The following is a 15512-nucleotide window of genomic DNA, read 5'->3' on the forward strand; positions in this document are numbered from 1 at the left end:
TCTGGTCCTCAGAAATGGTAAATTTTTCACTAGAATAAATTCCCTAATACTGCGTGAAGGATTCAGAATTTCCCACTGAGCAGCTCAATAAAAGATTTTTTAAAAAGGAGCGGATTCACTGTTATCTTTATTGGGAATAAAAAAATATAGCCCTTGGATCAAATTGCTGTCCATGGCATCCAATTATTTGTTTCCTCTGCACAAAAGGAAGAAATAAAACCAGAAGAAAAAAACAGTAAAAAGAAAATTAGCTACATTGATTGCTGGCTGGGATTTCATTTTGGGTTTCCCCTGTGACTGCAGCATCAGCAGGAGTGGTTACTTAGTCATGAATGTGCTGCACAGCAAGAAATCAGATTGCTCCATGTGAGAAGTCTGGCTTTTTTTCTGGTCTCTCAGTTGGGTGAGGAGGAAATCCAGCTCCCCTTAATCACAGCCTGCCACCACAGGGGACATATAACTCACTGCTACAGCCTTTATTATATGGCTCCCCAAAATGAAAAGAGCCTGTAGATCTTGGCTGTGGGGTATTGGAAATTAGTATTATCCAAAATAAAATTCTAGCAGATCAACTTAATACTTCTCTTAAAGCTTTTTTGAAATCAGGACATTTTTAACTGTATCTTGATAAAATTCCACCTCTATCTATAATGGGTTCCTAATTATTAAACCCTTATTAGAATATTATCACATATTTAACCTGCAATTATGCTTGTGCCAGAAGCCCTATGATGGAGGGATAGGGCTCCTTCTCAAGGAGTAAATACACAAAAACATAATTAAAAAAATTAAAATATAATAGGTCGTTGGGAGGAAAAGAGCAAATCTGAGTCAAGCCACAATAAAACACTAGAGCAGGTCAGAAAGCCAAAGTTGTACCCTGACCTTGTACCCTGGTCCCTGTTTTCAGTTAGAAAATGGCACCAAAAAAATCTACTCATTTAAAGGTTAAATGAGTAGATTAAACTCACTCCCCAAAAGTGAGTTTGCTACTATTTGTAGCAAACATATTTCACTTAGACACTGATACAGAAAAACAGGGATTCTCAGAAACGAGTGTCCCAAACTAATCATCAGTGATTACAGTGCACCTGGGCAAAAATCTGAAATCAGATTTTGCTTCTATGCCAGAAACATGAAATTTCAGTCAGCGCTAACCCTACGGCAAATGAAAAATTTCATTTGCATTTTCCTTTCTACAAAACCAAATCTCTTCCTTTGTAAAAGTTTCACTGTGGAGGAGCTACATTTCAATGTGAAATTCCTAATGGACAGTATTTACAAGCAGATGACAGGACTGCAATGAGCCTAACAAGGGCTACTCAGTTATTAAAATATCCAGAAACATATTAACAATTTTTCATAGTCAGAGCAGCAATATCAAGTGCAAGAGGGTTAAATAGATGGAAAACTGCAGAGTGAGGTGGCACTGGCTCCTAGTCCCTTACACAGCCCCTAAAATAAAGATTTTTTTTTTTTTTGCCATTCCTTGGAATACTCATGCTCCTTAAACCCTCCCTGATAACCTCAGTGACATCCCACTCCCTGGTTCCTCTTGCAAAAGACCTCACAGCCAGCATGCTGAGGCTAAATAACACCATCATCTTTTCCAAGGTAGCCTCTACCCTGCAGTGTGAAGCAGTAATTTTCCACTTTACGAGCTGCACACAGTGCATTGCCTGCAGCAGCTTGTTTAAGCACCCTGTCCCTCAGAAGAGGGATGCTCACAGGGTAACTCCTTGTGCTGCACCACCAGTCCCTCCTCCTCTTCCTCCTCCTCGCTCGGCTGAGAGGAGCCAAGGGACCCCCAGAGCAAAAGGGAGAGGCTGCAGTACAGGCACAGCCCCCCTGTGTCTCAGCACTACATTATCCTCCAAACTGAAAGGAAAATAAACACAAGTAGCACAGCACATCTTAATTTTCACTGCTGGTAAGTGACAGTTTTACTCAATTTTAGTCAGCTATCAAGTAATCAGAATGAATTAAGCAGCAGAAGGAAGGGCTGTGCCAGGATCCAATAAAGCAGTGAACACTGGAGTGCTTCAGGGAGTCACTGCACATCTTCCTCTTATCATCATCCCCCCGGGTTCCCCATCACTGCCATCAGACAGCACCTCTGAGCAGCTCCAGAACACCAGGAAACCAGCACCTCCTGCCACTCCTATCACCAGCTTTCAGAATCAGCTGGCAGTCCAGCTTGTCTCCGTGGGATGGTTCCACACACATGCCTGCCTGTCTTTATCTGCTTTGAAGAGCCTAATAAGAAGGCTTGAAATTGCTGTTAACTCCCAGCAGCCCCACTCACACCTTTAACTGAGAGCAGTGCTTGCACTTGGTCAGCACTCCTGATCCTGTGTTCCCCCAGCTGGGATGGACATAGTGGGCTGAAAGGTTTCATTGGGAGGCAAAAGGCAATTTCTCCTTTAGACCTCGCAAGGAAAGGAGTAGCCTTGGGGACGCTTCACTCCCTTCACTGCTTTCAAGGGCTTTGGTCTCAAAGGTCATCTCAGGTGCAACCTTCCCATTGTAGGGATTGGATATTGTTGGCTGTAGTAAGGAGGGTTTTTATGATCTCCCCATGGTCAGAGATCGACTTTCAATCCCCAGATCCGTGTTTTGCACACCATGCAAGCCACGAGGGTATTTACAAATGCAAACTTCCAAGGATGTCTTTAGGCACAAATTAGAAGGACTCTGGTGAAATCTCTGACTTCAGCTGTGTTTTACCACTGCCATTAAGCTGTCACCCAGGGGCTGTAACCTGCAGTGATTCCATATATAACTGCACACACAAGGCATACGGTTAATGGCTCCTTCCTGAATCCTGACAGTCCAGCAGTAAGGAGGCTGTGGACACAGCCTCTGTGAATTTAGTCCAGCACACACCTTCTCTTTACAGCACTAATAAATAACTGTTACCCTTTGGGACAGGACTGAAGGCACACAATGGAAAAATGTCCTGGCAGGCTAGGAAAGGACATCTAAAGAAAAGTGAATTTGGGCTCAAGGGGGTTGTTCCTCATGGCTGTGGTCCCTTCCCTGATGCAGGGTGATCCTAGCCCACATTAACTCTGGTTAGAAAATAGATTTGGCCAGATAGTGGTCAAATTTATACTGAAAGGGATGGAAAACACTTCTTCTGTTGCATGAAGAACATGCAAACAACCTTTAATTATGGAACATTACAAAACTACACTGATCCAAGACCCTAATTATTTTTTTTTTCTCCAACAGTTATTTGCCTCCTCCCACGTGAAACACCCCCACCTCTCGTCAGCTCCTACTTCAAGCTCTTTGCAACATCTCAAGAAATTCAAATGCCTGCTCTTAGAAGAAAATAGTTTCTAATTAAACATAGAGTGTGGGTGTGAATGAAGCTGGGCCCACTCCTTGCCTCACTGAAGTCAACAGAAAAATGTTTTTCTTTTTTACCACAAGCATCAGCAAAGGCAGGGGTGATGGGTCATTGCTCCCAGGCACAGTCTTGAGGAAATACAGGGTCATTGGTACTGACAACTAATGTGGGTTTTCTTTAGGTTTGGGAAAAAAATCTGAAGCTTCCTAAATTTCAGACTTAGGGTGCAGTCTTGGCTGGAAACGTGTACACTGGAGATTGGAGCATGCCCAGTGGGCAACAGCAAGCCAAGAAGATGGAGTGCTCATGTAAACATCAGCTACTTACAGCTCCACTCCAGGTGTGAACATCAGAGAAGATCATCTTGCAAACCTTCCTCTGCACCACATCAGAGCACTGTTTTGTGAGTTTTGAACCAAAAATAAGTATTTGGAAATGTTACTCATCCTTTTCATGGCAAAATAAGGTATTTTGCAGACTCAACATCTACTCACATAATTTTCAAACGTATTCTTTCATTGATCTGAGGTTTAAGTTTAAAAGAAAATATTCTAGCTCATAGTTTATCTCTTTCTACTATAATTCATCCACAGAAACATCCAAAAAGTAGAAGAAAGTGTTGGCAGTGCAGTCAAACACAACTCTTGCCGGCATCACAACACAATACAGAAAGACAAAGACAGACCATGGTTTGTATTCATCTAGGTGGCAATCCTCTTAGGCCAGAGTAGCTGCAGATGGTGTTCAAGCTCCTGATGATTTGTTCTCCACTTTCTCAGTTCCTCCCTAAGCCTCCTCCACACCACTTAAGCAGTTCTCTGCTCCTCAAGCCCCACAACAGCATTTAGACCAGTGTGGCTGTGGCTTACATTTGGTAGTAACTCCACAGAAAATACCCACCTGGAAAACTGGAGAGGCAAAGATAAGAGGCTGAAAGTTTTTCCTGATGCCAGTAGGGCCCCCGTAGTTTGTTTGAGATAATTTCATCCACAGCATCACAATAGATCCTGGTGGTGTTAGAAGAGAGGTTCTGCCTCTACTCCAGAAAACACTCCTGCACTGTGTGCAAGAAAAGCTGAGTGTGCTGAAGGATTATAGCACCTCATATTCCATTTAAATTCTCAGTTATGAACACTCCAGTTATTTTTGCAACAGTAGCTGGTAAAGTTAGGGCCTGTGTGAAGTAGGAAGAAATGAGAAATTGATTTTATTTCAGTAACACAAAATTACATTTTCCTTGTAGAGCTACTCAGACTCTCAGGAAAAAAAGAAAAAAATCAGTAGCTGATCTCCAGAGGTCCATCCAGCCGTATATGCTCATCAAAGTTCATATTCCTGCAGCTAATGATATATTTTCCTTCTTAGCTTAGCTTGTCTGGAGATGGGAAGAAGAGATCTGGTTTTTTTCATTTTGATGAGACTAGCACTTTTCAAAGTTCACCTATGCATAATCTTGGCAGGGAGACGTGCATCTAGCTGATTTAGAAGACACATTTGTGTCAAAATCCATCTCTCCTGTATTTCACTGAAGTGCTTCAATATGCTATGGTACTTCACAGGATTGAAATAAATGCATTTCATAGCTCTCATCTCCCCCAGCTCCCACCTTCCCTATAACTATGTTTCCATTCCTTTTTAGCAGAAATACCTGAGGTTGCTTTTGTTTTTCTCAACACCAGATTCAAACTCAGGGTGATTTGAAGACTTCTCTCTTGGACTTGTTTCTCCACAAGTCATAGCTCATCAGCATAGAAACATCTCTGCTCCTGCATAAGAGTGGCACCAGGGCTTTTCAGGTGCTGAGTTTGCCAGCAGAAGAGAGCAGTGCCAAGACAATCTTCCCTTGCATTGATTGTGCTTCCTCCACCACCACCCCCCTCCCCACGAAATGTAAACATGTCACAATGCTTGCTCTCGTTTAAGGCTCAGATGGGCTTTTGGGGGGAAAAAAAAATGTTTTCCATCTGTAACAGACACCATGGCAAGGTTTTTGAATTTTCACAGCATATATTTATACCCTTTAAAAAATCCTGCAAAAGACTAATCACCTTCAGGAATAGCCTGAAATTGTGTCTCCAGCTGTTTTAACTTCCTACTCAGCCTCTTGGAGGAGTGATTAAAGCCAAAGTTTGAAAGAGTTTGATGCAAGGCTGAAAGGTATTCCCACCCTCAGCTGCATCTCAGCAAGCATTATTTTTCTTGCAGGGAAGGCAGGAGACCAAGCTGTGGGACCACCCTCTAGCCACCCTGTCTTAGTGGGATGCAGAGCAGTGATCAGTGGTTTCACACTGTGTTTTCAGTGTCTGAAATGTTGGAACATTTTCTTTCCCCACCCCTGGGAGAGGGGCACAGTAGGGGCAGAGAAACAGGAGGTGCTGAAGAGGAATCTGCTACAGGTTCTGGTAAAATACTGGGCAGAAAGCACAAGCCCTGAACTGCAGGTTCTTATTCCACTAAACATGGAAACCCGCCTCTTTTCTGACCCCTGTGCAGCACAAGGGGACCTCCAGAAGGACTCGGTGTTGGGGGCAAAGCATCCTCCAACCTCAGGTTCTCAGCAGCCACCACTGTGGTTGTCAGTGAACTGGGCCCCATTACCTCTGCTCAGGTGGCATTTCACACTGACTGCTTGAACACCACAGGATGTCATCTTAATGAATTTCATACTTCTTATTAGAATAAGCTGAAGGACACTAGTGGAATACAATACATTTTTTGACCTGAAGGATGTTTTTAATGTGTGTAAATGGGAGCCTTTCCATACAGCACAGAAATGCTATAATGATATATGGAAAGGGACAAAGATACTGATGGCAAAGGACAAAAATTATGCTATGTTAACTGAGCAGCATTATTCCTCAGACTTATTTAAAACTGAACCAGTTCCATCTGGCCTAAAGAATCTCCCAATACTATGTTTCTGTATCATGACAGCAAAGATTTGCTGTTCCCCTGGGAGAGTAGCTGGACTCCTACAGATGTCATGCAGAATAATGAGTGCAATGGGAAGAGAAAGAGAGAGAAAAAGAACAGAGGATTCTCCAATCCTTGCTATTTTTTTAAACCTAAATTTAAATTTTACTTATGTAAAGGCATGGAACAGATCTTGTTTCACCTTGGATTGCTGTGACACAGCAGAATGCCTGGCTTTGTCTGTTTGCTGTGTTCCATCAGTAAAGGACATAACAAGCATCAGAAATCCTGGGGGATTGAACTTGGGGGTCTGGAGGTTGAAATATCAGAATAACCTTGCCAGTTCAAGAGTTTCAGATAATGACTAGAGCTGCTGAATTCTTATTCAGCTTGAACTTCAAGGGGATGACTACTGGCTTGCCATGCTAGCACCAGCCTTGTAGGGTTACAGGCACACTGCACGGAAACCAGCTCCCCATCCCGGTTCCCCATATGTCTGAGCTGCTCCCAACCCGAGATACAATCTGTCATGCTGATCTGAGAGGAGAAATTTGTCCTCTCAAATGTGCACAAAAGATATTACTTTGTCCTTCAGTAGAAGAGAATTCTTTCTTTTCTGAAGACAGTTGCATTTTCTGAAAAAATGTAGGGATGTGGGGTTGGAATGTTTTGGAGCCTGAGTAATACAGATGTCCCATGCAATAGCCCATCCAGGCCCCTTGGGAGGTTTTGAAGAGCACAGGCTTTCTGTCAGTGCTAGACTATAAAAAAACCACACAATGCATTTCTGAAGAACAGGGCCATTTCTTTGGCCCTGCAGTGTGGAAGGGCCCAGGAAAAGGAAAAAAAAATTACAAAATGGGGAGTCTTGTCAGCTGTGAGAGTTCTACCTGCAGATGCCCGAGTGACCCTCAGTTAAGCTGGATTTCCTGAAAGAAAAGAAGGGCATGGAGGCAGGGAGGCCGTAAGGAACCATCATAGGAACAGGAGCTAGTCCCTGTTTGTGCTCCAGTATTCCAGGAAAACACAAGGATGTCTTTCACCAGGATGCAGTCTGTATGTCTCGTTATTTCTCGTTCTAGCAAAAGTTTTGGCATGTGAGTAAAATGATTGATGGCCTACAGTGCTCAACATTTTGGTCTGATAAAAGAGCCAAAAGGATACAGCGGTGATTTGATCTGAAGTAGCACAAAACAGAGACAACCCACACTCACTGTCCTCCACACAAAGCACCTTTTTTCACTGCCCCATTGTTCCCAGAGGATGCAGCACACATGTATGCCTTGTCACACACATATGTCCTTGCCATTATACCCTCCCTGCCAAGGGTCAGCTGTGCAAGACAATTTTCACCCTTCCACAGAGCTGTCCAGTGCAAAACTGCTCTATCACATATGGTCCTCTACTTAAGCCTTCTGGGACTGAAGCTATTCATAGGATTTCCACTGAAATGATGGAGAGGAATGAAATTCAGTTCTGGCATAGGGTCTCTTTTGGCATGGGTCCCTCCCAGTTGGTAATTTCCTGCTCTTGCTTTTCCCCTCTCTAAGGGGGAAAAATAGCCCAAATAATCTACACAGAAGTTTAGCTGTTGAGTGAAATTTCACAGCTTTTTATGGGTTTCACAGAATGACTCAAAGAGCCTATTAATTTGCTTTTCAGATTTTTTAGGTTTAAAAAAGAAATGTCTAGCAAGTCCTAAAATCCTTCTACAGAGCCTGGCTGGTTATGTTCCTCTTGGAGGCAGTCTTTTTGTTCCTCTCCTCGGCTAGAAACCCACCACCTCCACCATCTTAATTTAGATTTTACTTCTAAGAGAGCAATGTGAGTTGCACCACAGCTTCCTCAAGGGACTGCATGCTGGTCCCCATGAAAAGCAGCACAGAATGAAATCTCCAGGACCCAGGGATGGTAAGGGATGAGCTCTATGCTGCATCGAATGGAGATGTGCTCTCTCCCTTGCACAGACCTCTCAGGCCTCTCAATTTCCTTGGTTCAGGCTCAGGACCAGCACAGCTTTATTTTAACTCAGACTTCCCTATCAAAACTAGACTAAGCAAACACAGAAGGTCCATACAGTCCTAGAATTAACTTAATTTTACTTTGGTAAGAGAAGGTCAGGGGAAAAAAACAGTCTGTGAATCTCTGAAAAATGCTGATTAAATGCAACTTGGAAACAAATCATCATGGAGCACCTCTTGCCAAAGATGATCTGGTACTTGCAACTTCCACTGAATTTCATTCCTATTGTAGCTGAATTTGGGGGAAATAACAGGGGAAGGATATTAATATATTAGGGGCTGAGAGAGCTGTTTTTCAAGTGAGACAGGAGCAATGAGTGTTTCAAGCCCCTCATACTTCAGTGAAATCCAATTTTCTGTCACAAATGTGGCACTGAAGAAAGAATGCACTTGGAAGCCAGAACCTGGGATGCTAAGCAGCATCTATAAAATGCCTAGGAGATGAATATTTTCTGTGCCCCTGTTGCTTGCAAATGTACCTTTCAGCCTGCAGCAGGAGCAAACATTAGCCACTGGTGCAGGGCTTTGTACTCAGAGGGCTTTGCAGAGAATCCAAATTGCAGCATACAGTTCCCTGCAAAGGCTGAAGAAAATGGCTGTGAATTCCCATGCCCTGGAGGAATGTCTGCCTTTCATAAAAGTAGGGATCTCTGCTGAGACAACAGCTCACAAAGGCAGGCTCAGCCTTCAGCTGATAGAAGCTCTGGCCAGCAAATTTCTGTGCTTAATCCTTGGAGAGTCCCCTGTGTCATGCCTGCTGGCAAGCTCCAGCTGGCTCTGAGTGAGACCCAAAGGGTAGATGGAGGGAAGCCATGTGATGGGTTACAAGCCTGGATTGCTTGGGATGGGATGGCAATCTGTAATCTTCTGACCAAATTTGTCCTGCCAAAGAACATGATGATAATAATAACAGCCCTCTTTAAGGATAAAGGCAAATCCCAGCACCGAGATTGGTGGGATCTCTAAATTCTTTGCAGCTTAATCACGGCAAAGCAGTCCACCATGAGGTTAGCTCTCCAGGGGTATGTGACAAATGTGCTGGCCTTGAAATACAGCAAACCTACAGCTATTTATTATCTCCTGGCTGTTCTGCAGGCAAGAGACCGTGGTGGTAGCAGCAAGATGCTGCTGCCCCTGCTTCTCAATTCCAACACCCTGAAAGCATTAATGGAAAGATTCCCATTGTCACCCCCACTGTGAACAGTTCCCTAAGTCAGAGCCTTCTTGGATTGAAATATTTCATTAGCTGTGGCTGAATTGGATATAGCTAAGCCCTCAGACTGTGTCCAGAAGAAGTAATATGCATTTTACCTCCTGCCCAATTCACCACTGTAAACAAATTGGAGATACACTTTAAGCATGTCATAAACCACTCCTGGATTAAATTTATGCAGTCTTAATAGCACTGCATTCAGAATAAACTTCCAAGTGAGATAAACACAGTTAGAAAATAAGGCTTTTGCTCTCCTGGAAACAAAATATATTCTTTTGTCACTACTAAATAATGAGAACATTAGTTCAAAACATCAGGAAACATTTTATATGAATAGGAGAAGGATTTAGTAAAAAAAAAGAGTATGTAATGGCAATTCTTTTCTGTCCAGGGAAGAAGGTGTAGCCATACCACACCAGACACCAGCATGTGGCCCTAGCTATCACTTCTGCCTTCCCATCCTAGGAATGGGAGCCATGGACAAGCACAAAAGCCTGTTTCTTAAAATAGGGTCGGTGACCTGAATGCAGGAGCCGCTGGAGCTTGAAGCTTTGTTTTATTAATCAGTTTTCATGCATTTACTTGAGGATTAACAGAGGCCGCCAGCTTTATCAGCATTAATTTAGAGTACCTTGAGGTATTGAGGACAGAGCTGTCTGCTGCTCACACAGTGTCAGCACACCACCCCTGCTCCCCTCCTGCTCAAGATTAAGGCACCATTAGGACAAAGTGAACACTTCAGATACACTCTGCTTGCTACAGCTCTGCGCTGTGACACAGCACAGGGGAAAGGGAACATGCCAGAGGCAGCACTTGTAGCTTATTTTGCAGCCAGAGGGTGGCTGGGGCTGTGAGGCTGAACGAGCAGCAAGCCCTGTGTGCTGCTGTCCCCCAGAAGCAAATCTGATGCCTCCACAAGAGAGCACAACTTTCCAACAGCACGGAGGCCCCCAGAGCCTCCAGTACCTGAAGCACCTTTAGAACACAACACTAAAAAGAATAGGATATGAGCGATGTCCTCTAGACTGGTACAGAGCCTCAGCAGGCATCCCTGCAGCTCATTCCCCTCCTGGCTGCCCAAACACCTCTTGCCAAAGCCAGTCCAGCAAGCCTGGAGGTTCACTCTCTCCCCTTCTATCCTACCTGTACTTTCCGTGGAGTTTCTGCCATGGCAAAGGTTTCTGTGCTGCAGCAATCCACATGGACACCAGGAACCATCTTGAGGGTGGAAGGTGCTGTGGCACAGTTTGTTTACAGCCTCAGCCCATCAGCTGTAGCTGTAACAACAGAGCAATTAACGCCTCCTTAGCTGAGCAATTAATTGTCCTCTGCTTCAGATGGACACCTGGACACAGATGTGCTAGAAGAGATTAATATCTCCAGACATTATCTAAATCCAAGGGCCCTGATTCAAGGACCTCCACCCACACTGGCAAACATCTTCTCCTGTCTGAATCCAGGCACCAAGGCAAGTGTTAGCAAAAAGTCTGTAACACCCCTCTGAAACTATTTAAGCAGCTCATACACCTGTGGAGTGTAACTATCTAGTTTTAATCTAAAGCACCTGCCTGGCTTGGGCCAGAAACACAGTCTGGGGTCTTCAAGCAGAGGGACTGGGAACTGTGATCAGATGAGAGGGACAGCTTAGGCTCTGGGAGAAACTGAGCATCCACAGGGGCATCTTCTTGGCACAATGTATGGCAGACCTGGAAGAGCAACTGTACTTTTGTGTTTGTCTACAGTACACTCATCATTTCCTCTGGGATGCAATTATGAGATGAGAACAAATTAAATTCAGAGCTAGGTGCACTGACTGCACAGCAACATTGACACCCTACCATAAAACAAAAGGCACAAATCTCTAGCAAGTCACACTAGGAGGATGTAATGAAACAGCAGCTATGGTTTGTCCAAACCAAGTTTCTTTAGACCAAGCATTACTTGATCCAAGAGGTTGTTTTGTCAACACTGAAGAAAGGAATGAAGGGCTGCCTTGGGTGAGGCACATTTCTTGGCTGAAAATCACAGTCCCAAAACCACCAGAGTTTTACCTCAGGCATCCACATGGTTTGGGACCTCTCCTACAACAGCTCATTGATCTCTGCCAGATGCTGCAGCCCTCCCAGATCCTAAGCAGCCTCTTACCATATCTCAGTTACAATCAGCTGCATCTCTTTTCTCACTTCCTTTGGACAGAAAGAAGTTTAAGAGGACCTACCTGATCCCCACACTGTCATGTTGGAGGTGGCAGTCGCAGCATGTGGGGGCCAGCAGCTTCAGCCAGCACCACAGCAGCTGGGAAAAAAAAAATTTAAAAAAGAGAGATAAAGTTATAAACCAGAAAATATTTTCCCAGGGTGAGGAACCTTCTTGGCTGGCCACACCCAGGGCCAGAATATCTGGGCTGCCTGCTTCTTAGGAACTTTATATGAGACGGTGTCATGCGTTTGTTCCACTTAGATTTTGGCATCTGTCAGTCAGAGAAATTACTTCTGGACTCGTGATTGTCACTTTGTGCTGCTCATACAGATAAGGGGAAATCTACTGATTTACTGTTTGGGTCCAAGACAAAAGCTCCCTTGAAAAAACAGCTTGTGACCTATGGAAAGGGTAGGTTATGCAGTCAGTGCTGGCCAGCCTGCTCCCTTGCAGGAGGGGGCTGCTACCAAAAGGAATGTACCAGCAGGTACTTACCAGTGTTCTGTACAGGCAGGTGGGACTGCAGACATCTGCCTTCATCAGTGCCTGAGCACCAGAAATGAGGAGTCCACAAAGACACTGGAGTTCCCCAGGAGCAACTGTTGTGGAGATGCACAAGAGCCCTAAGGCACAAACCCTCTGACCGCCTAAGGAAGCTGGTCATGGTACTGAAAAACAGCTGGCCAGCAAACCAGGTACTGCATGGAGCTGGGACCCAAGTTAATACAGTTTCTAAATTGCAGCTGGCTGCACTTTCATTGGCTCAGGACACACGCAGTGGGCTGTGTGCCCACCCCCAGCCCCTTCACCATGCCCTGGGACAGTCACCATCGGCTAGAGCAGTGACAGTGGCCGATGCTCAGCAGCAAATAAAGCCTTCTCAGGGACAAGCTTCCCATTAATCGTTTCTTTGAAACAATCAATCAATCCCCCCTTCTGTCTAGGAGGGCTGCCATGAAATCCAGCCAGAGAGTAAGATGATTGCTCTCATGCCACCTCGTGTGACTCACCAGAGAGAAAGGAGCACAGCAGTACAGGGAGGATAATTACTCTTTTTTTGTGAGTCGGTGCCTGGTTTCAGTGCATTTAAGTGTTGTTTAAGTGTCTAGTTCTTGGCCATTGTATTCAATCTTATTTTTATTAGGGTCTTAAAATTTTTACTGCGTGGAGAAGTTTGTACCTCAGTGTGAGCTTTCAGAATACAGTGAAAAATACAACCATAAAAGACAGAAGTACAGGTTGCTCCCTGGCATTTACCTGTAGTGCTCTTCTCTTGCCTCATTAACTTTATAAGCATCCAGGTTTGCTAGAAATCATGGTAATTTATACTAAATCACTAAAGCGAGCGAGCTAAAATGCAAACATGCCGAAGCCACTCTTCCACCATGCACGTTGCTGCAGAGAAAATGGGTTGCTTGAGGGAGGGACAGCTGTCAAGGCCACCACAGCTGTGCTGTTTCCCTGACAAACATCTCACTGGACATGTACCTGGGGGAGCAGTGGGTAGGGACATGACTACAAAACTCCTGTGGGCAGGAGCAGCACCCAGAGTCTGGGATGTCTGCCAACCTGTGGATCCAGGTGTGAAATATCCTGTCTTGGATGCACTTTCTTCTTTCTGTAGTTTTCCTCCCCCAATTTGCTCAAGTGGTTCAAGTCTGAGGAAGGAAAAAGGCCAGCCTGTTTGGCTTTGTGGGCTATATTTCTATGGGATGCTGCTCCTTAAAGAACACAGCTGCATTGCTGCCAGGCAAACACGCCCGTCCGCCAGGGCTCAAGTTTGTTCTCGATGGGTGGCCAGACTATATTCTCTAAAAAACATCCAAAAAACACCCTAAACTCACAAAAAAAAAAATACCAACAGGCATGTAAGCACTTCCACATTCCCTCCTTGCTTGTTCTGCATAAAGAGCAGAATTTTATTTTTCTTTCTGCCGCATGCATTTTTACCCAGCTGTATATCACTCCTGTTTCAGAAGACATTGCACAGAAAAAAAAAGAGGCTGCAAAGAGACTTTTCTTTTTATTGATGGAGAAATACATTGTCAGGTGTGGTTCACAGGGCTAGTCCCCCCAGTCTACCAAGAGGGAGATTCCAAGACTTTGCAGATTTGTTTTCATATTCCCTTTGACCAAATAGGTCACTAAAATTGATACATATTGATGAAGTCCATCCAGCCCACTATCCACTATTCCCTGGGAAGGACAGCAATGAGTGCTAGGAAATAAGAAAGAGCATACCTGTAAGAAATCCTACCTGTTCAACTTCCTCACACGTGAGTTACTGCTCATGTTACTGTTTGCTTCCAATGGGCAGTCAAGTCAATACCACTTCTAAGCAGGAAAAGTAGATTTCAGAAAAAATATTGTTCAGCCTTATTGAACACAGACTTCCTCCCTCTCCCCCCTCAACCCCTTTTTACAAAAAAAGAACTCATCTAGCAGGGACTTTACCTTTCTTAGGTAGAGGACACAGGTAGGTTCCTCTGCACCACAGGTCAGGAGTGCTGGATGGATCTGCAAAGAACTATCAGGACATCACAAGCCAGTTTCACTGAGTTTCACTCTGCATTACTCTCTGAGAATACCTAATTGCTCTATTTCTAAAAGCAGGAAGAGATAACAATGCCATAATTACCTTGGAAAGGTATCAAAAACCTTAATGAAGTAATATTTGTTAAGCACTGAAGGATCTTTGAATATTGTGAGCGCTTTTGTGGCTTTACTTTGTCCTGTGGTGGTCGTTCAGAAAAATACTGAAATGAAGGGCAGAATTTGAAAGTGACTATTTCCACAAGCATCAGCATCCCCCAAACCCTCTTGTGTGGTGCTCTGAGGTAGTTAATATTTGCCAGGTGTTGAAATGCTCAGACACATTTCTCCCCAAGGTATTTAGAACTGCGATCCGCGGAGGCAAATGAAAGGGACATACTCGGAAACACATTTGAGTTCTTCCTGTGATCTTGTGATTTTTTTCCCTTAACGTTTTTGCACAGTTTCAAACCAATGATTAACTTTCCATTGGCAAAGTCAGGGCTGTAAATGTCCGGGGGAACTTGCCAGACGTGCTCTTGCACTCACGCTTGGGCTGAGCTGGCTCACGTGCTGCCCCGGCGCTGGCGCGGAGCAGGAGCGCGCAGGCCAGGAAACGTGCTCTTAGTGCAGGTGAAGGCCAGGAGAAACTTCAGCTGCAGCCACACTGAACACTGGCCCTTTTTACCTCCACACTGACTGATCAACCAGATTAGGCAAGGCTGCAGTCAGCTGCCTGTCTGCGGGCTGGCTGCCCACAGGGCACGAGGCTCCCCGAGATGCAAGGTACTCGGGTGACATTCCGCTGGGTCCCTTCAAGACAAGACAAGGATCCTCAGGGGTAAGACAAGGGGACTTGTGCAAAACCATCTCCCCAACACAACCAAGAGAATGCCCAATAAAACAACAACAACAAAAAAATCAGCCAGGAATTTAAGAGCTGTCGAGGATCTTGAAATGGGGGTGGCTGTGGCAGATCACCATGGATGGGAGTGGGGGGAAGCCTGCTGGGGCAGTAGGACATTGAGCCACTGCTCTGGCATGGAGGGTAGGGGCTAACACAAGTCAGGAGAGCAGAAAGCAGCTGCATGGTTTTGATGCTGACTGTGGTGGCCTTGCAGCCTCCAGGATGCTGGTCACAGTGTGCCACCAGTGCACCATGGTTTGCTCACCAGCTGATCTCAGCTGCCAGCAGTTGCTGAAATATGGGGAGCAGAGGTATGTATGGCAAAGCTCAGTGCTTTTCCTCTTGTGTTCAGCCATGCTGGAGCTCAGCTTC

At 44.8% G+C, this 15512-nt stretch overlaps 1 long non-coding RNA gene across 1 annotated transcript; it reads right to left on the reverse strand.

Annotated features, from left to right (window-relative positions):
- Window positions 1-4305: 4305 nt before the first annotated feature.
- On the reverse strand, window positions 4306-14037 carry LOC115485331 (uncharacterized). The gene is made up of 4 exons (XR_003946095.2): window positions 13959-14037; window positions 11721-11797; window positions 10646-10779; window positions 4306-4529 (listed from the first exon to the last, which is right to left on the reverse strand). It is a non-coding gene; the product is annotated as an uncharacterized LOC115485331 (long non-coding RNA).
- Between the last annotated feature and the right edge of the window lie 1475 nt (window positions 14038-15512).

The sequence above is a fragment of the Serinus canaria genome, chromosome 4 (assembly GCF_022539315.1).
Source record: "Serinus canaria isolate serCan28SL12 chromosome 4, serCan2020, whole genome shotgun sequence".
NCBI classification, from domain to species: domain Eukaryota; kingdom Metazoa; phylum Chordata; class Aves; order Passeriformes; family Fringillidae; genus Serinus; species Serinus canaria.